The sequence below is a fragment of the Eleutherodactylus coqui genome, chromosome 4 (genome assembly GCF_035609145.1).
Source record: "Eleutherodactylus coqui strain aEleCoq1 chromosome 4, aEleCoq1.hap1, whole genome shotgun sequence".
Taxonomy (NCBI): Eukaryota; Metazoa; Chordata; class Amphibia; order Anura; family Eleutherodactylidae; genus Eleutherodactylus; species Eleutherodactylus coqui.
The window spans coordinates 6,462,418-6,488,854 of NC_089840.1; positions in this window are offsets into that span (position 1 = coordinate 6,462,418).

A 26,437-nucleotide genomic window follows, 5' to 3' on the forward strand; every position below is an offset into this window, starting at 1 on the left:
AACAACTTCAGAAAGAGGAACATGCTGGAGGTCAGGACACACAGAAAGGATTCAGCATGGTACAACAGACCAGCAGGCAGGAGAATGGTCAATGCAACAAGCCGAGGTCAGGAGCAGAGAATGCAGTAAAGTCAGGAATAGCCAAAGTTCGTAGGCAGAGAGAGTTGGTATAAACAAGATAGCACCTAAAGATGGATCAAAAGACAGAAAACCAAGGAACCTTCATTTATACTTCCCTCCCTCGCTGTGAGCGCTAAAAGCCAAAGGGCTCAAAGTAGGTGACAATCCCTTTAAAGGCTCAGTCAGACAAGCGCTTTTTTTTTCAAAAATGAAAAATCTCCACCTCTAGAAAGCGCTGCCTCTGATTGGATGAACGTTGTGACCAATCAGAGGCAGCGCTCAGCCATTGAATGACAGCTGAGCGCTGCCTGTGATTGGTCACAGCGCTCAGCCAATCAAAGGCAGTACTCATACATTCATTGAATTCAATGAATGGCTGAGTGCTGCCTCTGGCTGAGAGCTGTGACCAATCACAGGCAGCACTCAGCTGTCATTCAATGAATGGCTGAGCACTGCCTGTGATTGGCTGAGCGCTCAGCCAATCAGACCCTGCACTTTCAAGAGGTGGGGATTTTTAAATCCCCGGCCAGGAGAAAGTGCTTTAGATGATTGTCGGGATGCCAGAGAGAAGACATGCCGGAGCCTTGACAGCAGTGGAGAGGTTATGTTTTTTTTAATATTTTTTACAGCAGCTAGGGATGATTTTTCAGGGAAGGGCTTATATTTAAAGCCCTTCCCCAAAAATCACTGTGGGTGTTACCTCCATCCCATTGCTTTCAATGGGGCCAGCCGCAGTAGCGCCAGTCTCATTGAAAGCAATGGGCATGGAGCTACGGTCAAGTGCATTTTGAACATGCGTGGAGCACTTTTTTGTGCGCACATAGGTGTGCAAAAAATGCTCATCTGACTGAACCCAAAGTGAGGATAAGACATGATAAAGTACATCTCCCACTAGTGGGGGAGCAGATGAAGAGAAATACAATGGATGGACAAGTGGCTATAGCAGTATAGCGCAGAGGACTTCATATTGTTTGCTGCTTGCGTTTCATATATCTTAGTTTGAAACAAACTTTACAGAAAAGACAAGATGAGCTTCAAAGGGCGCTGTGTGCGCGGCCGGCCGTAAAACATCAAAGGGATTGGGCAACCGACATCTGAAATTCCAACTGAAGGTTATAAAGGAGTCACTATAGTCACATGGAAGGATGACAAAGGGACTTGTGACACTAATATAAACACATCCTCACATCAAATACATAGAAGTAGTATTGATACAATACCTGAACGTTACCAGGAGGCAGCGGCAAGACAAAGGCAAGCCATTCAACGAGAAGATGCCGAGCTGCGCCCATCCCTCAGAGAGAAACCCAAATAACATGATCTCACGGCTGCGGGGAGTCTTGTAAGGGACGGTCCGTTCGACTTTTATCATCACCTTATTATGAGGCATCTTCACTTTTTATACAAAAATACTTCTTGTAGTACAGCACGGTAAGAAGTTTGCAGGAGCCCCAAGACATAACTTGAAGGATCTATAGGCTCCTGTCAACATCTGCAGTGGGGCCCCACTTACCATTTATAATACTTGTGTCTTTTCTGTGGCAGAAGGGCTGTTGGACCCTCCAAGACCATAGGGGCGTCCCAAGCCTTTAATCTGCCTAGGACAAAGTGTGAAATTGCGCCCCCTGTCACCCCTGGGCAAGAAAAAAAAAACATATTACATGTATTGAAAGCGCCAATATACAAGATACCCAACACATATTTGAAGCATTGAGACCTGTCTGAAGTGACCAAGTAATAGTGCCTCAGTAGTGGCCCCAATAATAATAACCTCCTTAATGGTCCCAATAGTAATAGTGCCCCTGTTAGTGGACCCAGTAACAATCATAACCCACAACAGTAGCCCCAATAGTAATGGTTACTCCCTTAGTGGCTCTAATAGTAGTAGTCACCTCTTTAATAGCCTCAATAGTAATAGTGCCACTATTAGTGTCCCCAGTAGTAATAGTGACCTGAGTATTAATAGTCTTCCCCATAGTGGCTCTAGTATCAATAGTGACCCCCATAGTGGCCCTAGTTGTACTAGTGACCCCCAAAGTGACCCAGTAGTGTCTCCAAAAGAAATGCCCTACCCCCACAGTGGCCCCAGTAGTAATAGGGACCTCCACAGTGGCCCCAGTAGCAATAGGGGCTTCTATAGTGGCCCCAGTATTAATAGGGACTTCCATAGTGGCCCCAATATTAATAATGACCTCAATGGTGAATCCAGGATTCATGTTATTCCCCATATTCACTCCAGGGGTAATAGTGTCTTCATAGTAGCCCCAGTTGTAAGAGTGGCCCGATAGAGGCCATAGCAGTGCTAGTGACCCCATAGTTGTCTCAGTAGTAATAGTGACCCCCATAGTGGCCCCAGTATTAATATTAACTCCAATATTAATGTTATTCCCCATATTCACCCCAATAGTAACAGTGTTCCCCATGGTGGCCCCAGTATTAATGGTGTCCCCTATAGTGGCCCCAGTTATGTGTCCCCCATAGAGGGACCAGTAAGATTAATGTCCCCTATAGTGATCCAAATAGTAATAGTGTCCTCCAGTAGCAATAGGGACTTCCATAGTGGCCCCAGCAGTGATGGTGTCCCCATAGTGGCCCCAATAGTAATGGTGACTCCCATAGTGGCTCCAGTATTAATGTTATCCCGTATATTCACCCCAGTAGTAATAGTGTACCTCATAGTCTCCTCCAGCAGTAAGAGTGACCCCCACAGGGGCCATAGAAGTAATAGTGACCCCATAGTGGTCCCAGTAGTAATACTGACCCTTATAGTGGCCCTAGTATTAATATTGACCACTATAGTGTCTCCAGTATTAATTATATACCCCATATTCACCCGAGTAGTAATTGTGCCCCCCATAGTGGCCCAAAAAGTGACCACAGTAGTAATAGTGATTTCTATAGTGGCCCCAGTAGTCCAGTAGTAATAGTGCCCCCATATTAGCCCTAGTAGTAATACTGACCCCCGTCGTGGAACTAGTAGTAATGGTGAACCCATAATCAACCTCCAGCAGGGCAGCAACCTGTAAAGCATTTCACTCAGTCGATAGGTGCAGTCAGGTGGACACCGCTGCTGACACTGGGGGCAGGCGTCACAGACTGATTACGGCACGGCAACCGCCCAACTGAAGCTGTGAACAGGGTGAGTGAAGTATTTGTGGGGTTGCCGCCCGACCGGCTAGCAGCTTGCAATTATTTTTTGCCGGCTATCAATATGGCCAGTAATAAATACATACTGACAGGGAGATAAGCCCAGTGGGCAGACATTTATCTGCTATCCTATGAATAGTTGACAAGTCTGATTGGTGGGAAATCTCTGGAAGCATGTATGTACCAACGGGACAATTCTGTCCGCTAAAACCACTTCTAGAGGTGATTGTTCCACAAGTTCTACAGTAAGGAAGCCTCTTTGCCCCACTGTCGTTTATGGTTACCTAGGACCCAGTCACTTGGATCACTATGGGGCCACTATAGGGGACAACATTAATACTGGGACCGCTATGCGGAACACTGTTACTACTGGGGCTACTATGGGGGTCACTAATAACTTCTGTGGCCACTATGGGGATCACTTGTTACAGTATACTACCCGTGATACGCCAGCCCCGGTGCCCTAGATCTCACCTACAACCCCTGTCCCTGCCTGCTTGCCTCCACTCCTGGCTAACCCCAGGCAGGCAACAGGGCGGCGGTGGAGAGAGGGAGACAGCCAACTCCCAACAGAATATAATAAAAGGGAGCTCGTGCCCGGCAGCTGCACTCACAGGTGCGCACGCCACCAGCACCATGCTGCCCACGCTGGCCCGGCACCCGCACTTCCGGCAGCCGGACAACAAGCTGGGGGACCCCGCACACCGAAGGGACAAAAGGTTTCAATAATGACTTATGAAAAACTCTATGAACCCTCCATGTAGCTGGCAAATCAAGTTCATAAGCAAGCGGATTTACTACCTGCGTGATGACAAAGGGACCTAACGCGGCGCCAGCTTCAAAGACGGAACCTTCAATTTGAGATTTCTAGACGACAAATATACCTTCTGTCCCATCCTGTAAGGTTCAGATACTGACAGACTCCTCCCACTACGCAACTGCATACGAGCCGCCGCTGCTTCCAGGTTCATCTGTACCTCCTTCCATATCCCCTGCAGCACATCTGTGGTGACATCAGCTGCAGGACAGGCAGACGGAGTGGAGATAGCTGTAAGGAAGCGAGGATGCTGACCGTTTACACAAAGGAATGGAGACACCCCAGTGGAGGAACAAGTACGGTTGTTCAGCGCAAACTCTGCCAACGGCGGGAACTCTGCCCACTGATGAGCCTTCTCACTAGCAAACAACCGTAAATATTGCACTAAATCCTGGTTCTTCCGCTCCATATGACCATTAGTCTGCGGGTGGAATGCTGAAGAGAAGGAAAGCGACGTTCCCAGGTTTCTATAGAAGGCTCGCCAAAACTGCGACACAAACTGAACCCCGCGATCAGATACGATGTTCTCGGGAACCCCATGTAGAAGAATTATTTCTTTTACAAAAATCTTAGAAAATTCTATCACAGAAGGAAGCTTCTTTAACGCCACGAAATGAGCCATCTTTGGGAACCGGTCTACAACAACCAGGATAGGGGTGAACTTCTGAGACTCAGGTAGAAATTTGTGAAACCTAAAAACCGCTGGAGAGCTTTCAGGTCATCCGGTCTGACCCATTGGGAGATTGCTGCCCCTTTATAAGACTCCATTTTAATCTCCGTGGGTGAAATCACATAACCAAGGAAAGACCCTTGTTTAGTACCAAAAATGCATTTCTCCAACTTGACAAAAAGTTAGTACTCACGCAAACGGGTCAGAACCAACCTCAGGTGCTGCACATGTGGATCCCAGTCTGGGGAGTACACCAGAATGTCATCGAGATATAGGACCAAGAATACCCCCAGGAAGACCGTGTTCATAAATCCCTGGAACACAGCGGGGGCATTACAAAGTCCGAAGGGCATGACTAGACATTCGAAATGTCCTAACGAGGTGTTGAACGCGGTCGTCCACTCATCTGCCTTTTGGATGCGAATTAAATTGTAAGCCCCCCTTAAGTCCAATTTGGAAAACCAGTGGGCCCCCACCACCTGATTCAATAAGTCAGGAATCAGGGGCAAGGAGCACTGGGTCTTCACTGTGATTTTATTCAAAGCCCGATAATCCACACAAGGCCTCAATGTCCCATCCTTCTTCTCTACAAAGAAGAGACCTGCCCCGGCAGGGGACCTGGACGGCCTGATATGTCATTTGGCCAGAGACTCTGAGATATAGGACTTAAGGGCTTCGTGCTCACGCCCCGACAAATTGAAAATGGCTCCCTTAGGGATGGGACTGTCGGGGATCATATCAATACAACAGTCCCACTCCCTATGGGAAGGCAAAGTCAGTTTCTTGGAGAATATGTCATGAAAATCAGACAAACACTCAGGAATAAGTATGGTATCTGCTGAACACATGGATATAGTAGCTAAGTGACTATGACAGGACTACCCCCAATGTGTCAATTCCCAAATGGACCAATCAAATCGGGGATTGTGCAGTGCCAACCATGGCATACCAAGCACTATGTCAACAGACATCCTTTCCATTACGAGGAACGACAGATTCTCAGAATGGAGAACACCCACAGTGAGCTGTAACATGGGAGTCCTCCATTGTACAACACCTGCAGACAGAGGGGTAGAATCAATACTAGTGAAGCGTATGGGCGTCTCCAATGCCAAGAGCTCAGCCATCAGATGTCTGACAAAACCTAAACTAATCAAAATGGCGGCAGCACCTGAATCAATAAAAGCTTGACCGGACCGAGTGAAATTCCGGAAGCCAACCCAACAGGGCAACAACAACTGAGGAAGTACCTGTGATCCTAGGTGACCCTCCTGACAGTCGCCTAGGATCTGAAGTTTTCCACCGGTTCAGACTGATGTTGCTTCTGAGGACAGGTCGCTACACGATGTCCGTCTTTCCCACAATAGAGGCAGAGGCGATGAGTCATCCAGAACCGTCGCCGTTCCTCGGGACTTAGCTGGTCCACTTCCATAGGCTCAGCACCAGAAGTTGGCGTAGGAGAAGTGGGAGTGGGTCTGCTGCATTCTCTAGCCTTACGGGCCTGACGTTCCTCTTTTCTAGATCTCAGCCTCTTGTCAGCTTTGACTGACAATTCCATTGCATCATTGAGTGTCACGGGAGCGGGATGAGAAATGAGTAGATCCTTGACAGCATCAGAAAGACCCAACAAAAGCACATCCTTAAAGGAGATGTCCCGCGCTGAAACGGGTTTTTTTTTTTTTAAACCCCCCCCCCCGTTCGGCGCGAGACAACCCCGATGCAGGGGTTAAAAAAACCACCCGCACAGCGCTTACCTGAATCCCGGCGGTCCGGCGTCTTCATACTCACCTGCTGAAGATGGCCGCCGGGATCCTCTGTCTTCATGGACCGCAGGGCTTCTGTGCGGTCCATTGCCGATTCCAGCCTCCTGATTGGCTGGAATCGGCACGTGACGGGGCGGAGCTACACGGAGCTACACGGAGCCCCATAGAGAAGAGGAGAAGACCCGGACTGCGCAAGCGCGGCTAATTTGGCCATCGGAGGGCGAAAATTAGTCGGCACCATGGAGACGAGGACGCCAGCAACGGAGCAGGTAAGTATAAAACTTTTTATAACTTCTGTATGGCTCATAATTAATGCACAATGTACATTACAAAGTGCATTATTATGGCCATACAGAAGTGTATAGACCCACTTGCTGCCTCGGGACATCTCCTTTAAGGGCGCCATCATTCCAAGAGGTGTCACCTGCATACAGTCTAAATTTAGAGCAATAGTCCTCTACCCACTGCTGCCCCTGACGTAGAGACATGAGACGAGATACCGCCAACCCTGCATGGTCCGGCTCATCAAAAATACCTCCAAGTTCCCGAAAAAACAAATCAACTGACTGCAGGCAAGCCGAACTCTCGGGTACGGAGTAGGCCCATGTCTGGGGGGACCCCGAAGTAAGGATATAATCAATTCAACTTTCTGGGATTCTGAGCCGGAGGAGCGGGGCCGCATCTGAAAATACAATCTATATGCCTGCTGAAAAACAAAAAAACTTACTCCTCTTCCCTGAAAATAACTCAGGAAGAGGACACTTGGGCTCAGGAATAGAAGGGGCAGTAGAAACATGCACTAACTCCCACTGCTCCTGGGCCACCATACGACCGGACAGGTCTTGGATCACGACCACTAAATCCTGCAACTGTCTTGCGAGGGTACTCATGGCCTCCATTGGAGAGCAATTTTAAGGGCCAGTTATTATGTTACGGTATACTACCCTTGATACGCCAGGCCGGGTGCCCTAGATCTCACCCACAACCCCTGTCCCTGCCTTCTTGCCTCCACTTCTGGCTAACCCCAGGCGGGCAACTGGACGGCGGTCCCTACTCTCACCAGGGACCGAAAAGGGACGCTGGCGTACCTGGATGGAAAGGGTAGAATACCGACAGAAAAGGCAGATGTAAATAACCAGCATGAACAATACTAAGCAGGACTGAGGCAGATGGAAAAACCTGGTGGGCAATAGCAAAGTATAGCAGACAAGATGACAGAAGCAGGAGACCAACAGAGGCAGACTAGCTAGCACACTGAGGGAAACCAATAACTGGCAGTGATTGCAAGTCTCTGCCCGACCTTTAAACAAAAGCCTCTGCCCAGGGGCGGAGAGAGGGAGACAGCCAACTCCCAACAGAACACAACAAAAGGGAGCTCGTGCACGGCAGCTGCACTCACAGGTGTGCAACACCAGCACCACGCCGGCTAGGCACCCGCGCCCCCGGCAGCCGGACAACAAGCCAGAGTGACGCGCCCCGACTGCAGGACCACGCGCACCGCCGCCCTGGGAGGACCAGCAACCGCCGCATGGTAACATCACTATTATTATTAGGACCACTATGGGTGGCACAATTAGTACTAGGGACACTATTACTACTGGGCCCACTATTGCTACTGGGGCCACTATGGGGGCTTCTATTACTACTGGGGCTACTATGGGGGACACTTACTACTTATCACTATAGGGGACATTAATATTACTGGTCCCTCTATGGGGAAAACTTATAACTGGGGCTACTATAGGGGACACCATTAATACTGGGGCCACCATGGGGGTCACTATTACTACTGGGATCATTATAAGGGGCACTATTATTAGTGGAGCCACTACTATTACTGGACCCACTATTGGGGGCACTAATATTACTGGGGCCACTATCGGGGACACCATTAGTACTGGGGCAGCTATTGGGAACACTACTATTTCTGGGCCAGTACAGGGCTGACTATTACTACTGGGGCCACTATGTGGGACACTATTTCTGGAGCCAGTACAGGGCTGACTATTACTACTGGGGCCACTATGTGGGACACTATTTCTGGGGCCAGTACAGGGGTGACTAGTACTACTGAGGCTACTAAATGGGGACACTATTATCACTGGGGCCGTATGACTGGAACTGCTACACCGCAGCACAAATGGGGAGAGACTCCCTTTCTCCTCCGTCTACAGCTTAGCTGCTCACCACACCCATCTCTACCCACAATCCATCCCGCTCAGTTCTGCTTCTCCATTCTGCCCCCCCTTAAAGAGACAGTATAAATAAAAAAACATATATAGTATTTAACATGGAATAAAAACAACTTGTACCCTTTATGCATCGGAAACTCATAAAGAGAATGTTACTGCTACCCCGCGACCGCTGAGCGCCGCTGCTGGTCATGTGATGCGGAACCGAAAATGCCAGAAATCTGCTGGAAATCCCGCATCATAACCTGCATTCAGACGTGCGGAATTCTGGAAGGGCAAAAAAGGAAATGAGAATGAACCAATTGAAACCAATCTGCGTTTTGCACACTTTTTGCGCACTCATGCGTCCGTGTGAAGCCGACCCGGTTGGTACAAACTTCCAGCCCGTAACACACATGAGGATTTCTGGGTCATAGAGCCCGCTCTGGCCATTAATTAAGCGTCTGTTAGCTGTGGCTCAGAGTGCCACGCCGCAGCAAGGTGAAGTCTCTTGATTGATCCTAATTGTGACCCGCAGCTTCCCCCCTCCAGCTGGGATTCATTACGGTAACCCAGAGTTTTCCACGCGGCGGCTGCGATGCGCCAAACTGCACAAAAATGTACTTATTCATCCCCTTGCAGAACAGGAGAGTCCCGCTGGAAGTCGTAGCACCAAATATGCCAACTCACAGGGTATTTCCAGCCCGCAGCTGCTCTGTGATCAGCGAGGGCGACGCCTGCCAAGAGGAGCTATTTATTCCTCTACAGAAATAAATATGCCAAGTCACCGGAGGCGCGCGCCAAAACCAATCCAAGCAGCAGCTGCAAGAAAGGTGCCAGATTAGGGCCGGCGCGGCGTCACATTCTGTCTATAGCGTTCATGTATTTGGATTATTGCTCCGGGTTCCTTCTAAAGTCGTTTATCTTAGGCCCCGCCCACACTCGCAGTTGTTCACCCGTGAAACGCGCACTTTTTCTTTGTCCGAAAAATGGATGAAAACAGCGTTTTACGGATCTATAGGCTGTGATGGTTAAGCTATAAATTCGTGTGACTACATTTAGTCTACATACGTTTCTGTGAGGGTTTTTCTTTCTTCTTTTTTTTTTGCGTAATTGAAAAAAGTCGCATGGAAACGTAGTTTTTTTTAACATTGCAGCTACCGAAAGATGTATGAAAACGTATGGCTGCACGCATTCGCTTAATGTATACGATTCTAGCGATCATTGGGAAAAAAGTATATGGTGAAAAACGTTTAGATTTTTCTAAACAGAATGTTTAGCGCACAAACGACCCGAGAAGCGTAAATATGTGCTTGAAATGCAAGTGTGCTTTTGCACGTTTATTTCATGTACGTTTCTCGCATCCGTCAACGAAGTGCGGACGAGCTCTTAATTACATTCCATGAAAAAGTGGAGTGGAAGGGACATTTTGTGGCAGAGGTTGCGTATCCGAGCTGACAAGGTGTGATGCTCTCGAGGAACCTGCACTGTATACACTGTAGCTAATGGTTGTGGTAATTAGTAACTATGGAATTCAGCAACAGAGGTTTGGAATGTAACCTCCAATACAGACATGAGTCGTAAGGTTCATTTACATGGCCTGAGAATTAGCCCGCTGTAATGAGCTCAGTAACCAAAGCATATCGATTGGTGCTCATTCACTGCCAATCACACACAGCAGATGAACGGCTTCACGGAAATGATAGATCATAGACTGAACATGCTTCAACAATGTGATGCAGCAGCCAAAAAGCCAAACACAATTCTGGGATGCACTAATAGAAGCATAGAGTCTAGATCACGTGAGGTCATTATCCCCCTCTACTCTTCCTTAGTCAGATCTCATCTGGAATACTGGGTCCAGTTCTGGGCACCCCACTTTATAAAAGACATAGACAAACTGGAGCAAGTTCAGAGAATAGTTACCAAGATGGTGAGCGGTCTGCAAATCATGTCCTATGAGGAATGGTTAAAGGATCTGGGAATGTTTAGCAGAAGAGAAGGCTGAGAGGAGACTTAATAGCTATCTACAAATATCTGAAGGGCTGTCACAGTGCAGAGGGATCAGCCCTATTCTCATCTGTACAAGGAAAGACTAGAAGCAATGGGAGGAAACCAAAAGGGAGGAGACACAGATTAGATATTAGACAGTGAGGGGGATCAGTGAGTGGAACAGGTTGCCACGGGGGGTGGGGAGTTCTCCTTTAATGAAAGCCTACAAAGGCCGGACAGTCATCTGTCTGGAATGATTTAGTGAATCCTGCACTGAGCAGGGGGTCGGACCCGATGACCCCGGAGGACCTGATAACCCCGGAGGTCCCGATGACCCTTGGGGTCCCTTCCAACTCTACCAGTCTGGGATTCTATGAACAATCATTATCCCTAGTGATGACGGACTTTTCAGAAGTTAGGGTCAGCACTGCATATTTGTCAATAAAAGTGTGAAAACTTATGAAATGCTGGTAATTGTACTCCAGTAACCATAGAAACATCTGACTGAAAGATCTAAATACATTGAAGCAAAAAACTGTGAAAACCAAAATTTATGTCAGTCTTAAAACTTTTGGCCACGACTGTATTTGCTGTTTATGATGGATCGGGGATTTCTTTTTGTTGTTTTTTTTACACTCGTAGTGTATATGTTATTTTTCTGACAGACGCAAACATAAGTTTGGTTATGGTACCATATATATGCAGTAAGCTTTATTCTGATACTGTGCCTATGAAGTAAGCTTGGTTCTAGTACTGTATCTATGTAGAAAGCTTGGTTCTGGTACCATATATATGCAGTAATCTTGACTATGGTACTGTATATACAGTACACTGTTAGTTTGGTTCTGGTACCGTATCTATACAGCAAGCTTGGTTCTGTTACTGTATCTATGTAGTGTCTGATCATGTAAATCTTTGGACTGATCAGCTCACAATCTTCATTCAGCCCAAGGCCCATCGTATCTTTTTTGCTCCACCAGTTTGTTTAATGTAATAAGTGTTACATTTACATTTGCTACATCTGTATGTGGTCACTTATAAGATAAGTAGTCACAGGCTAATGTATGTGGTCGCTGCTGGGTTGACTCATGTGGTTATCTCTGCATTGATGTTCAGCGCTGTATGTGGTCATTGATGAAGCAGGAGTGGTGGTCTCGCCCTGGCTAATATATGGGGCACTGCGGGTCATTATCTGCCATCACGTAGATATGTGGTCACTGATGGGTGAATAGAGAGTCAATAAATATTCTGGGCATCCCTTAGTACTGGGTAATGGGGTTACTGTGGTCGTATTAAGTAGGGCCGCGGTGCATAATTATATTGTGAAGTGTAAGTCCAAGGTCACTCCCCGCTAATGTGTGGTTACTGTAGGGTGGCGGACGTTACGATGGTGATATAATCAGTACATGTGTGGTAGAGCCTCCTGTGGTCAGCGCAGGGTTAATGCATGTGGTCAGCGCAGGGTTAAAGAGGCTCTAATATAAATGTGTCAACAGTAAAATTATATTTGCAACTGAGTGACTTTTATCCAAATTTTACACAATTGTCTAATTTACTGTAAGAGTAGAGGACAGTTAAAGGGGTTGCGCCAAGATGCAGAACCTCTTTGAAAATGCAGAGCTTGGGGCAAAAAGCTGATTGCTCTGAGTTTACTATACATATACAATAACAGAACTAAGCCTACTACATAGATGTGATACCAGGACCAAGCTTACTACATAGACACAGTACCAGAACTAAGCTAATTGCACATATATAGTAATTGAACCAAACTAACCGGTACCAAAATCAAGCTAACCACATAGATAGCTTACTGCAATATTACTGAACCATACCCAAGCTTACTGCATATGTATGATACCAGAACCAAGCTTGCTACATAGATATAGTATCAGAACTACACTTACTACATCTATATGGTAACAAAAGCAAGTTTACTGCATAGATATGGTAGCAGCACCAAGCTAACTATATAGATATGGTACAAGAATCAAGCATAGATATGATACCAGAGCCAAGATTACTACATACATTTGGCAATGGAACCAAGTTTTCTGTATAGATGAGGTACCAGAACCAAGCTTGCTGTATAGATATGGTACTGCATAGATACGGTTCTGGTAATAACAGGATGGCAGAGGATCTCCTGGGATGGGAGCCGCTCCCTGCTCTGGCATTAGAAGGGGTCCTGAAACATTCATCTACCTTAGTAATGCTTATTAACTGCACACAACCCCTTCCACCCATTCACACTCCCCAATGTTTAGGCAAGAATGGTCCTAGGAACGTTACTCTTTCCTGATCATCGGGCCGTACGAAGTGCTGCTGATCACCTGCTGAGTATATATATATATATATTCGTGGGGCGATTGTATCTTATATTCAGCAGAAACAATGATTGTTGCTGGCGATAATGTTTCCATGTAAACGGGGGACGCAGCACCGACAATGATGAGGCTCTATGAGCGGCGAACAGTCGTTCATCCCCTGCGAATCAGCGTGAAGCCATGTAGACAACTGCCGATCCCGTCGATCAGAGCTCTTCAACTTATAATGTGAATGGATCTGTAGACTTCTAGTTCATGTGGAGACTACGACACATATTGGGGGATACCTGGGTGTTTTCCCGCGGGCCACCCCTAGATAGGAGCACCATTGGCCAAGGAAAAGACCCCTCAGAGGGGCAGCACAAGGGTGGCCGCCCAGCCAGTATTTATTTTTTGTTGACTATATTAATGCCCAGCTGCGAACCAGTTGGGCAGCAGTCCAACAATTGTTTAATCATCCAGCCTGCAGTTACTGTTCACCAGCAGCCGCTGCTACTGCCATTAGTCTGACCCCAGATCTCTCCACCTGGCATCTGCATTCCTGCACGCAGATGCTGGGGGGAAAGAGGTCAGGGACACACAGGCTAAATACAGTCTACTGGGGCCATTTAAGGAGTCACTATTACTATTGGGGGCCTTTAAGACGGTCACTGTTACTACTGAGTATATTAAGGGGGGCACTTACTTTTGGGGCAGCTACTGGGGTCTGTATTACTGTGTCACTTCAGATATGCCTCAATGGTTCAAATATGTGCTGGGCACGTTGTGTATTGGCACTTCCAATGCCTGCAAAATGTGTGTGTTTTTTTTCTGGTGGGTAAGGGGGGTGCCAATTCACACTTTGCCTCGGGCAGCATAGAGGCTTGGGGCACCCCTGGGCATTCAAGGGGCATGGGGATGTGAGGGGTCCCAGCAGTCAGCCCCCCAGTTATCCTCTATCCTGTGTCTACAATTACAACAGTGGTATTGGGATGATGCTTGTGGTTTTGTCCATCAGCGTTCCCACATCATGTTCTACATTCCACCGCAGCTGGATAATCAGACTGGGGGGGGGGGGGGGGGTTCACATATTTACATTACAGCTCTGCCGCACTGATACTACCGCTGGTGTTTTATGATGTGCTTGCTTTTGTTGATTGTGGTTTCTTAGTTGCTAGTAAGTTGATATATACAGATAGAGTCATGTAAAAAAGTAAGTGCCCCCTCCTGCCACATCCCATGTAATCTGAGAGGTCCCTTCCTGCGGCCCCTTCACACGAACATACTTGTGCAATACGCAGAGAATAAACTCCAGTGGGTTTGTTGACATGCGCGCAATTTCCTGCGCATTTCGGTTGTGGAAAAAACTCCGCAGCGCGCCCTATCGTCCTTTACAAATCATCAGAAGCCATAAAAAAGTTGCATTTTTTGCGCAAAAAATCCCCATTTATGCCCAAAATTTTGACTTTTTAACACCAGAATTTTAGAAGAATCCATTACAGCCATTCAATGATGTTATTGAATGGCTGTGATTGGTTAACCCAGTGTCGGCTGTTTTTTTTTACCTGTAATGTAGTTAGAGCTTATTTTTGTTTAAAATATTGGGGCACCAATCCCCTCTTTTGGGGGCTTTGGAACGGATTAATGGCGTTTCAATTCATTTCAATGCGGAAAATTGATTTGACATAAGAGGGTTTTGGGTTAAGAGCTCCGTCACGGAACGAATTAAACTCTTAACCCAAGGCACCACTGTACTTGTAATTGGCACATCCTAATTTAAAGGCAGTTAAAACCAATCTGACTGTAAATGACAGTATGGTATTGCAACGAAGACCCATGTAAGGGGGGGGATTATTGTCTTTTGTCACCACCGGAAGCTCGGGGTGTGACAGGGCTTGGATGCAGGAATGCCCTGGCACACCCGTAGCTCCCGATTGGGTGACTTGTGAAAGGTCCTCGCAGCAGCATCTGTATAGATTGTTGCCGGGCTGCAGGGTTAGGGTTAGGGGTTGGTGTTCATTACATTATTAGCTGTAAATACTTGCATGTTACAGGGATCACAGGGGGGGCATGGAAGCATTTACAGTGAATATTCTAAGCCTAACATGAACATGGAACCCTAACCCTAACCGTGCAGCCCAGCCAACAATGTATACAGACGCTGCTGCTGCTAGGAGTTAACCTGGAGCAGCCGTCCCCCTAGCATGTCCTCTGGAGCCAGCACCTCCGCGCTGCAGCAAACTCCCTACACTGAGGCTCTGCCTCCGCTGCCTCAGTGCTCTGGCTGTGCTTGCGCCACTGCACTGCCAGTGTCTCTCCTGCTGGTGCCGCAGCCACTCCACTGCTTAGTCTGCATCTCCTGGCTGCGCTGTCGCCAGTGCCGCCACCTCTCTCAGCTTTGCCACTCTCCTCCCCTTCCGGTGCAGCCTGTGCATCCTCGAGGTCCTGCCGGGTACGGTTGTTACTAACTGGTTTATTGTTCATTTGATGTTCTGCAGTGTCAGTGATTTGTAAATTAAAGAGGGGAGGGAATGAAGAACAGAGCTAAGCAGGTAGCAGAGACAGGAAATGAGTTACTCTGCAGGCTGCAGTATGAGTAGCAGTGGATACTCCCCTGTGTCTGTACAGCTATGTTGCAATATGGGGAGCTTGGGATACTCATATGTGTCTGTACAGCCCTGCGGTAGTGTGGGGAGTTCGGCACGCTCCCTGTGCAGCTGTGCTGCAGTGTGAGGAGCTGGGGATGTTCCCTTGTGTCCATGCAGCTGTGCTGCAGTGTGGGGAGCTGGGGATTTTCACCTGAATCTGTGCAGCTATGCTGCAGTGTGAGGAGCTGGGGATGTTCCCTTGTAGCTGTGCTGCAGTGTGGGGAGCTGGGGATTTTCACCTGAGTCTGTGCAGCTATGCTGCAGTGTGAGGAGCTGGGGATGCTCCTCTATGTTGGTGCAACTATGCAGCAGTGTGGTGAGCTAGGGATGCTCCTCTATGTCTGTGCAGCTATGCTGCAGTGTGAGGAGCTGGGGATGCTCCTCTGTGTCTGTGCAGCTATGCTATAGTGTGAGGAGCTGGTGATACTCCTCTCTGTGTGTATAGCCCTGCTGCAGTGTGAGCAGCTTGGGATGCTCCTCTGTGTCTGTGCCGACACCATCCCAGATCCCCGGGGAAACCTTGAGTCAAATATTAGGGCCCCTAACACCCCCAATACTGTGCCGCAATGTACAATAATACTTCTTTTATGTGTGCTCAATTAGCAGGATGCACTACAAGCAGCGAATACAAATGAAGCTCTTCTTGATCCTAAACTGACCGCCATGAAGGATGTCTTCTGGAGCCGATCACATTGATGTATACATATATATGTGGGGTCTAGTAGGCATGTATTATAGCAGCTGATATAACATAAGATGCCCGAGTCGGGGTTGCTTCATCTTGCTCTTCATCCTTTAGACATTCCTTCTGGCTATGGACCGACTTGTTAGGGGATGGCGCAGCATCGGTGTATGATGTATAGATGCCACACCAGTCCAAGAACATTTCTGTAGGCTGATATGGAAACAATGAGCCTGAGGAGCCCAACATTACGGTAATGCTCTCCTGGTGTCTAGACTCGGTAACCACCACCTTCCAGACGTCCTGCATGGTCAGGAGGAGGAATACAAACAAGGGGATTTGTGCGGCGGCCACGTTGGATCTCTGCTTTGTGTTACACGTGTTTACATTAGACGTTTGCTCATGTTTGAAGGGGGGATGACCGCTCCTTACGCTGCACATCTCAACCTCTTCCTTGTCTTCCAGACTTTGATTTCATTTATTCTTTGCAGGGAAGAAACTTTCAAGTCAACAAATGTAAGAAGAGGATTAAGAAGGTTATTAAAAATGAGCCCAACGTTAATAGACGCGGCACCTTTATACTTCGTGGTTGTTGGATTGTTTAGCTCAGTGTTCTCCAACTCCGGTCCTCAGCGCCCCCCGCAGGTCATGTTGTCAGGATGTCCTCAGTGTTGCACAGGTGATGTCATTATTGTCGGTCCTCAGATATTTGTAACACTCATCCCCCGGGGTGTTGCGCCTTAATGGCGAATGCAGTCATGTTCCTGATCACCGGACTGCGCGGCGCAATCTTTGTACATCGGCGTGTTCAATCAAATAACCAGCCAGGATGCTTGCTACAACACCTTAAAGGTACAGCGTACAATTATCAGCACAGCATATAATATATATTCGTCCACTGAGAACATCATCCACAGTGCAGTTCAATGTCAGCAGCAACACATAACAGAGGCCAACGTGCCAATTGTCAACTACCCACAGTTCAAGGATACAGTGATGGGCAGTTTGGTGCGCTGGCAGCCCGCAGCAGGTTCCAACCCTCTTATATACATAACATTGCAACCAGTAACTCTGTACTTCTCTCCTGTGTGATTATACTGGGGAGCAGGTCAGAAGGAGACATCAGCTGTTTTGTGTTGGAGTGTGTAGCTGAAGCCCCCCGCCTTCCTTCCTAAATGCACCTGGGGCACATGCCCCACCTGTCCTCCTTCAGCTTTGCCCCTGACTAAATCATTTTTCAGTAGGGTTGTCACTAGAGATGAGTGAGCATGCTTGGAAAAGGCAGTTACTCGAGCGAGAATTGCTCTTCTCGAGTAACTGCATTCTCGTCCAAGCAGGTTCGAGGGGGGCGGAGAGAGAGATCTCTCTTACTCTTACTCTCCCCTCCTGCTGCCCCCCGCTCCCCCCCCCCCCCCCCCATCCCCAAGTCTGCTCGGATGAGAATGCAGTTACTCGTAAAGTTGTCACCAATACACTCCGTTGGGTTGATGTTAAACACTGGGGTTCTGGGTCCTGGGTTCAAATCTGACTATTCTCCACAAAGTTTGTGTGGGATTCCACCCAAGTACATACAGATAGGGGGGTAATTGGCTTCCTAAGAATTGGCCGCAGTCCAGCACTGTAGAATATGCTGAAGCTGTATGAAGGATGGGTAATAAATAATTGCAGCAAAGTGATTTTCAGCCTATTACGTCCTCATAATTATAACGGCTATTATTGTAATCTGCTCTGAAATATTAATGTGCGTCCATTCAGACAAATGAAGTGATGCAGTACTGGAGCTCTGCATGTATATATACACCTGTATACGCATCCAATCCGAAAGTCTGCAAATCAGGAACGCTGCTGCACCACCTACTGGCATCATCCGGAACTACATGAGCATCTACAATAGCGTTTCCTAAGAAAATTGATGTACAGATTTAGCAAAGTTTACCTTGACAGTTTAGCGCTCGTTCACACGGGTGACTGGGATGTCAAACCTGGATCGATATCACAATTGCAAACCTTCAATATTTCTGTCAGAGCAAGAAATTGTATTGCGTCGCGGCCATTGCAGTTTGCATGCACGTCTCTCACATGCCTGAAAATTGCATGTTCTTTCAATCGTAAGGATGGATCGCATCGCACTTACAATTACGTGTGAGCGGAATACCAATTTTGTTCACTGTTCATAGGAAAAATTCTGCCCCCCCCCCTCCCCCCGTGTCCATCAACACGTTAAATAAACTGCGGCACAGAACTTTTTCTTGCCTTTTCAATACCTTTTGTGTTCCGCTAAGACAAGGCTGCATTCACCCGGCGAGTGTGATCGCGGCCCGAGAAACTGGGACTAATTTTGCACTCTTAAACCTGCGATTTCTGCTGTAAGTGCGATGCGTTTTACAAGAAACCTCGTGGTGAGCGCCCCAATCCTGCCCCCTGCTGGTGTGATGGTCGATAGTCGGTCCCCCCTATTAGTGGTACGAGGGCCAATGACCGCTCAGGACGCCTGCAGCGCCTCCTCACAAACAGTAAACTAGAGATCCCTAAATATCATTTTATTCTTTATGGGCTCCAGATATTTCCGGCCAGCCAGGAAGGGGTTAACGCCTTATAATGCTGACTTATCTCTGATGATATTACTCACACATTTCACATGCTTTTCAAAATCCCCTTACTGTGTGACTCGCGTCCTGTGCATCCGTAATAAGGTGCTGGCGCGGGGGGATGGGCGGGGCACAAGATCAGCCGGGCACTTCGTCATGCCAGCTGCTCCCGGTTACTCTTCACCATCAGCTGCCGATGCAGAAAAAAAGTTATTCTAAAAGAGTTTTGGATATACAAAGCTTCCTGTCTTGACATATTAACCCCTTCAGGAGCGGACACTTTTCAGGGATTGTCCCACTCTGGTGGTTTTACTGCCCTATTTTTTTTCTTCATCTACCAAAATTATTTTTCCTGCGTTTTTTCTTCATAAAGGGTCATTTTTATATCTTTCTCTAAATGTATAGTTTAGTATTTTTAAAATGAGCTTATTTACGGGCTCCTGGTTTTGTTTCCACCGTTTAGTTATATTTGCATAGTTTTGGAGTACAGGGCGCACACGGAGACGGTTTTGGTTGATGTCGGCGGTCGGTCATTTTCTTTTTTATACATAGATTTTAATTTTATTCTGTCTTTTTTTTACTTATTTTTGTAACATCTTTTTTTTTTATTTCCCACTTTTTCACTGTAGCTGGGGCGTCCATAGGAGCCGCATCCATAGGAGCCCCAGTTACAGGGGAAAACATCCCCCTAGTGTGACATCAGTCACTAACAGAGCTGATCTGGGCCTGCTAGGACCCTGCAGCTCAGCTGTGGCAGTGGGGACCTGGCAGTCAGATTATTGCTGCGTTGAGTAGCGAAAGTGACACTCCTGCCTTCTCTATTCATTACTCGTGCTATGTAGCCTGTTAAAAACCGCTTCTGCCTTCTCCTAAGGGTCCTCGGCTGTCACTAATAGCCAAAGACCCAACTACTCCCGCGACATTGCAGGAGCTTTAGTCCCGTCCCGTATTTCTACTATCGGCTGGGATTAAAGCCCGGCATCAAGTGCTGTAAATTTATGGTCTGATCCATAGGCCGGCTGTCCACGGGCATTGCGGTATCCCGTGACGGAGCTCCGCTGCGGGAGCCACAGACGAATCTCTGCCGGTCAGCCTAATCTGATAGATAGGCTGACCGCGGAGAATTGGGGCAATTCGCAGCATGCTGTGAATTGCCGGCCGCGAGCGGAGAATCGCAATGATTCTCTGCTCATGGACACGGGGTCGGCGCTTTAGCAATGCTATGGAAAGCTTCAGACGGCGTGATTGGGCGAATGGGTTAAAATGATATTAACAGAAAACTTATACAATGTGTTATATACAAGGTCAGAGGGGCGGGGCCTGGGATTCAAAGATGCTCCACCCCTTCATGTTCTGCACTATGTGATAAATTGTCTTCTGTTGGAGCGTTCCTTTAAACGCAGGTATGTGCGGCAGAATTCCTGTCAGCTACAATCTTAGACCTGATGTCACCCGACTTATTTTACATTGAAAACATCAAAATACAAGATACCCAACACATATTCCAACCATTTAGACGTGCCCCCAGTAGTGGCCTCAATAGGAATAGTGTCCCCCTTAGTAGCCCAGTAGTAATCGTGCTCCCCATAGGGGCCCCAGCAGCAATACCCCACTGTTAGTGGCCCCAGTAATAGTAGTGTCCCCCATAGTCTTCCCCTAGCCAGGCAGTGACCCACAAGCATTCATCTTCCCCGTTGCTCCTGTCCGGCAGCGGTGGTCACTGCTGGGATCAGAGCGTCAGGGGTCAGGGGTCACGCTCTGATCACAGTCGCGGTGGTGGCGGCCTCCAGACAGGAGCGACCGGGCGACTGAGTTGAATGTTTGTCCGGTTGCTGCCGGCGGTTCGCTGCTGGCAATTATTTTTTACTAGCTGTTATTATAAATGACAACCCGCCGCCCCTCTGAGGTCCTGAATACTGCCGCCCGAGGCAGCGGGCTCAGGCCGCCTCATGATCGGGCGTTCCCATCGGCACATCCTTGGCTGCATAGGAGCAGACATATCAAGTCACCTGGATTTCCCAAGATACACCTGGGTTTTGGGCCCCCTCTCCCGGTCATAATGTCCCCTCCCCGATCACATAGTTTCTGGTGACACACCCAGTCAGTCGTCAATAGCATAAAAAAACTGATATATACCTCTTTTGCTCCTCCTGGCCTTCAGTCATTGCCCTACTGGTCTCCGGTCACTTCCTAGAAGCATGGGCACATGGTCGAATGGTCAGCGACTACATGGTTAGATCATGCGAACAGCTGGTGGGAAGGGAACATAGACTGGTGGAACAGTGAGAGGAGAGGCCGAGGCGGGGGGGGGGGGGGCTATATTGGGACCACAAATCAAGTTACTGTGGGGGCCACAAGAGGGATATAATGCTTGGGCCATAAGAAGCACCTAATTACTGTGGAGGCCACAATGGGGGTCTATTTAGTTTTTCTCTCCCTCATTCTCTCTTGTTCCCTGTGTATTGGCCTGAAGTCTATATATTTGGCCCCTCTATAATTGTCATACATGTCAGGTCTTCAGTGTGGATGCGCTGTGAAAAGTGTCTAGTCTGCTGTTATGTGTATTGCACAGCTGCAGCATGTGAGAGGTTAATGTCTGAAAGTGGCTGGGATATGTCTGAAAAAGTATCAATATCTGTCTAGTCACATGATGTCTGTAGCCACACCTCCCAGAGGCCCCTCCCATCACTCTGCGAAAGGCTGATGTCTCTGTAGCAGAATGTAGCAACATGTCATTACTGTGTAGATGTATCCTGTACATACGAGCATCCCGGATGGTTACTTGATTGAACTCACCGATGTACTAAGATTGCGCCGCACAAGAAAGCGGAGCGACGCAGCATGTGACTAAAAAGCAGAGAGACAAGACGGCCATGAGGTGGCGCTGCAGAGAGGAGTGCCTGTTGATTGCCGACCACTGACAGCTGAGCGCGGTTCAGAGACATCGTGCGGAGAGTATACCGTGATCACGCCAACGAGTGCCGCACGCTATCACTACCGGACTGCGCAAAACATCAGTGTCCCCGACAAGGACTAAGTCATTTATCTGGAGTGGAGTCCAGTTCGTTTAGTCACATCCTGCTGCAATGGGGTCTACTGCTCCTGCCGTACCTCCCCGTGGGCTGATACCTCCCAACCCGTGTGACCGCGAGCGCGTTTATGTACAATTAACCACTTGTTGTAGACTCGTTACCATACCGTTAATAAAAGTTCCAAGCATCTGAGATGAGTCTCCAGTCCCTCTACTTGGCACAACCTGCAGCCCCAACACCATCATCGCCCTCCGGGTGGCAAGGGTCACACCGCAGCACCACCCCCCGGTGACAGCTGGTGTATGAGTGCGTTCTTACGTGGACGGCTGCTTTATGAGTATTTTACATTGTATCAATGAACCCTTTTAGAGACATCAGCCTCGTCTAGGTGACGGCCTGACGAATGATCCAATTTGTCACAACTGTGTACGACTCACGCCCCGTAGAATCCCCGTGTAGGTGGATGACAACAGCTTACAACAGCTGCACTTAGTGTGAAATCACATTGGTCATCAAGTCGCCTGCAGTTGTCAGCACATTATATGGAAGACTAAGTGTTTTGCAATCCTTCTTTTCTTGCTCCACGATGGCGAATGCTGCAAAAAAATGTTAAATATTTCCGTGCGGTTCACACCCCGCACCGCGCCTTGTCTGATCCCGATGTCACGACTTGTACTGTGCAGCGCAGAGGAAATAGATGGGGACACACCGCGACATCAGCTGCCAATCATTCTTCCTAATGCAAGCCTCCAGTGCCGCTCTCTTCCTGGCATCTTCTGTGCGGCAGCCGCAGCACTATTACCCTGGAGGTCTCCTGCCTGTAGATCGCGCATGCGTGCTCTTAACAGGCAAGTGCGCACCCATCCCCTCCGGCGCTCACCGACTATGTCCGTGCCTCTCTTCCTGGTTTCACACTGGGATCTGAGTTTAATTAGGGATCGGGGATGTGAATTAACCAACAAGAAGCGCCTTTTAGTTGCCGCAGATTAGATGGCGATGCTGACATGTTCTGACCGGCTGACAGGAAGGGGTCAGCGATTCATGCTGCTTACACCAAATTCTGACCTCCCATCAGCAACAGAGATCTGGACCCATCTGACCAGGGGATGTTTTCCCGCTCCTCAGTGATACAAGTTTTGCGCTCTTTTGCCCGCTGGAGTCTTTCTGTTTCTCTTAGACACAATGGCCCTGGAACTGGTCGCCCGCTGTTATACCATCCGTGCGGAGGAACGGCGAGTTGTGCGTTCGGACACGTTAGTTGGAGCTCCAGCGTTGTATTCAGCTGACTGTGCAGCCTGTTGGGCAGAACGATTCCTGACATCCTCCTCTGACCTCTTTTAGGGATGAGTTGTTTCCGTCCGCAGGATCCCCTTCACCTGGATGTTTTCCTCGATCGCGCCATTCTCGGTATACTCTCCACAGCGCTACACAAGAAACCCCCCGCAGTTGGCAGTGAGACCCCAGCTAGTCTAGCACCGATGACCGGCCTCATTGGAAGTCGCTCCAATTGCTGGATTTTTCCATCTAATGTGGATTCACACCGAAACTGATCCGCGGAAAACTTGTCACGTGATTTTATGCTGCACTCTGGGAGCGGGAGGAGCGGGCCAACAGCTGAGGAGATGGCGGGGTAAATAAAGGCCTTGTCACGGTGGCTCTACCATCTCCTCCCCTGGGGGTAGCTCGGGACCCAACCAAGTTACTGCTGGGGGAGGTCACAGGGGAATAGTAACTAGGAGTTACCTTAATGTCTTTTGTCACCCGTGACGCCACCGTTCCATCCTCTGCGGTGAAGCTTGTCGTTAGAAATAACTTAGTCCACACGCAAGGATAACTTTCTGAACAAAACTGGGAATGGTCGGTAATGTCTGTTTACTGTAACGTTTGATAACGGCTCAACACTAGTTTGGCCCAGATACAGCAAGAGAAGATGGTGTGACAGGGAGGGCACTCGGGGCAATCCAGACAATCCACAGTCCTAGTTATCTGTCTGAATACCGCTCCCAGCGATTCTCTCTCTAACGCTCTACCGCTACACACTCACGCTTCCTGTACCTTCATCTGCCAAGCAACGATTCCTTCCTCACTCAGTGCTTAGTGGTAGCACTGGCAGATCCCTGGCGGAGTAATTTCGGGGCACACATCAGGTAATCGCTCGGCCTCTTCCATGACTCCACACACCGACTGATAGGGCACTGTCTGCATGTGGGTAGTCTTCTCTCTCATTGGCTAGCTTGCAGACTCTTGCCAGACTCATATCAAAGCTCAGAACCCCACTTGCATTCCCTTTCCAAACACATATATCCCACAAGGTCACATGACACACAACATGATACATTTCTCAGACATAACCCAGACATTGACCCATTCAGTGCTGCAGAGGTACAATATAAATCAAATACATACACTTAGAAGACACTGTCTATAGCATTGCACAAGACAAAAACATTCAACACTAAGGAGGCGCCCAACTAACTCTGGGCCACTACACGGAAAAGCGCGAATTATGAGAGGGTCGCGGATGCAAAAAAGGGGCCATTGAAGGAATAATGTCTAAACCACAGTTGCCAAACCATCTATGGCCTATCTTCACAGATTGTGGCTCATGTACCCTGTTGTACACACTAAGGCCGCCTGCAGACGGCCGGGTCGGATCCGACAGCGAGAATTCTCGCCGCGGGACCCGACCTGAGCGCCTGCAGAGAGCAGCGCGTACTCACCTGCACCCCGCAGCTCCGGATCTTTCATGTGCGAGCCCCGCACAGAAATAGAACATGCTGCGGTTTGTTTGCCGCGGCCATCTGCCTAGGATTGCGTTTGCTAACACAATCCTATGGCAGCTTCCAAGGGCGGAAATTCCGTGGGAAATCCCGCCGCGTAATTTCCGCCCGTCTGCAGGCGGCCTAAAGGCTGCCAATGAGTGTGAGCGTGGGGAATGTACAAAGTGCAAAGGCCGTGGTCAGGGTGGCTGTTATTAGAACCCCTGTGACCACAGCTGGCCCCTCCCTCTTTTGGCAATAAGTCCACCCGGGGGACAAGCTCCTCGATTTCACTTTTTGCCTTTGACTGCAAATCAGATACTGATTATTTTGCTACCACCGATGCCCCCTGTAAATTTCTAATTAATTATTTTAATATAGTTTTTGCTGTTAAAAAGTTATTGTTTCCATGACAACAAACATGTTTCTGCTTCGGACGGCGCCGGATATAACAAAGTCGAGCAGACGGTGCCAGGAGTGCCTTCTTTCTGCGGCGAGCTGCGGATTATTTCTGTTGGCGGCTGCGGCGGCTCGCCCTTCACATTAGACTTTCTTTGCTTCAGCATTTTTTGCTCTTGGTAATAATAATATCAGAAGGAAGCGGATCTGCTTAATCTCATCCAGGATCTCGGCCTGAATCCTGCGGGATCAGCACTTTCTGGCAGCCGGAGCCTCTCCAGCACAACTGCTCACCGGCCGCGCTGATTTCACAGATATTTTAAGATTCTTCCTGATAACGACCGCTTCTGTCTTGTCTCATTCTGGGGGTCTGCGCACACCCCCTCCCCCACACACACACACCCCTCGCCCCCCCCCCCCCCCCTCCCCCGCACGCATTTCGCTTTATTTGCTTTTATTCTTCTGGTATTTTACTAAATATTTATTTTGGGTAAAATATTTTTGGTATAAGAGAAGTTTTTGGACACATTTTAAATGAGGAGCGATTGATGTGCGGCGACCGTAGGAAAACCGTCTAGTTACCGGCGCAAACCGACCCAACAGCCCCATATGTGGACAGACGTACAATGCATGTGATAGCCTGTTATATGTCTTGTCCTGGGGCCAAAAAGCCTCGCGTTACCCCTTTGTAGGAGCCCATGGGGCAGCTTCTCCACATTACTGCAGATTTACAGTTTATTACAAAGTGGCAGCGGATCCACGAAAACTGCAGCCAGAGCACTCCTTATATACACTGAATCACTCCCTTTATTAGACCCTTCCCCGTCCCTTTATTAGAATCCTCGGCCCCTTAATCAGACCCCCGTTTCTCACGATTGCTGCTTCCCTGTATAGAAATTCTCCCCGGAGTGCGGCATAAAATCACGTGACAAGTTTTCCGTGGATCAGTTTCTGTGTGAATCCACATTAGATGGAAGATTCAGCGATCGGAGCGACTTCCAACAAGGCCGGTCATCGGTGCTAGACTAGCCGGGGCTCACCACCAGCCGCGGGGGTTTCTTGTATAACAGTATGAGGAGTATACCGAGAATGGCGCAATCAAGGAAAACATCCAGCGAAAGTGGATCCTGTGGACGGAAACAACTCCTCACTGAAAGGGGTCGGAGGAGGATGTCAGGAATCGGTCTGACCAACAGGCTGCACAGTCAGCTGAATACAACGCTGGAGCTCCAACTAACGTGTCCGAACACACAACTCGCCGTTCCTCCGCACGGATGGGATAACAGCGGGCGACCAGTTCCTGCGCCATTGTGTCTAAGAGAAACAGAAAGACTCCAGCGGGC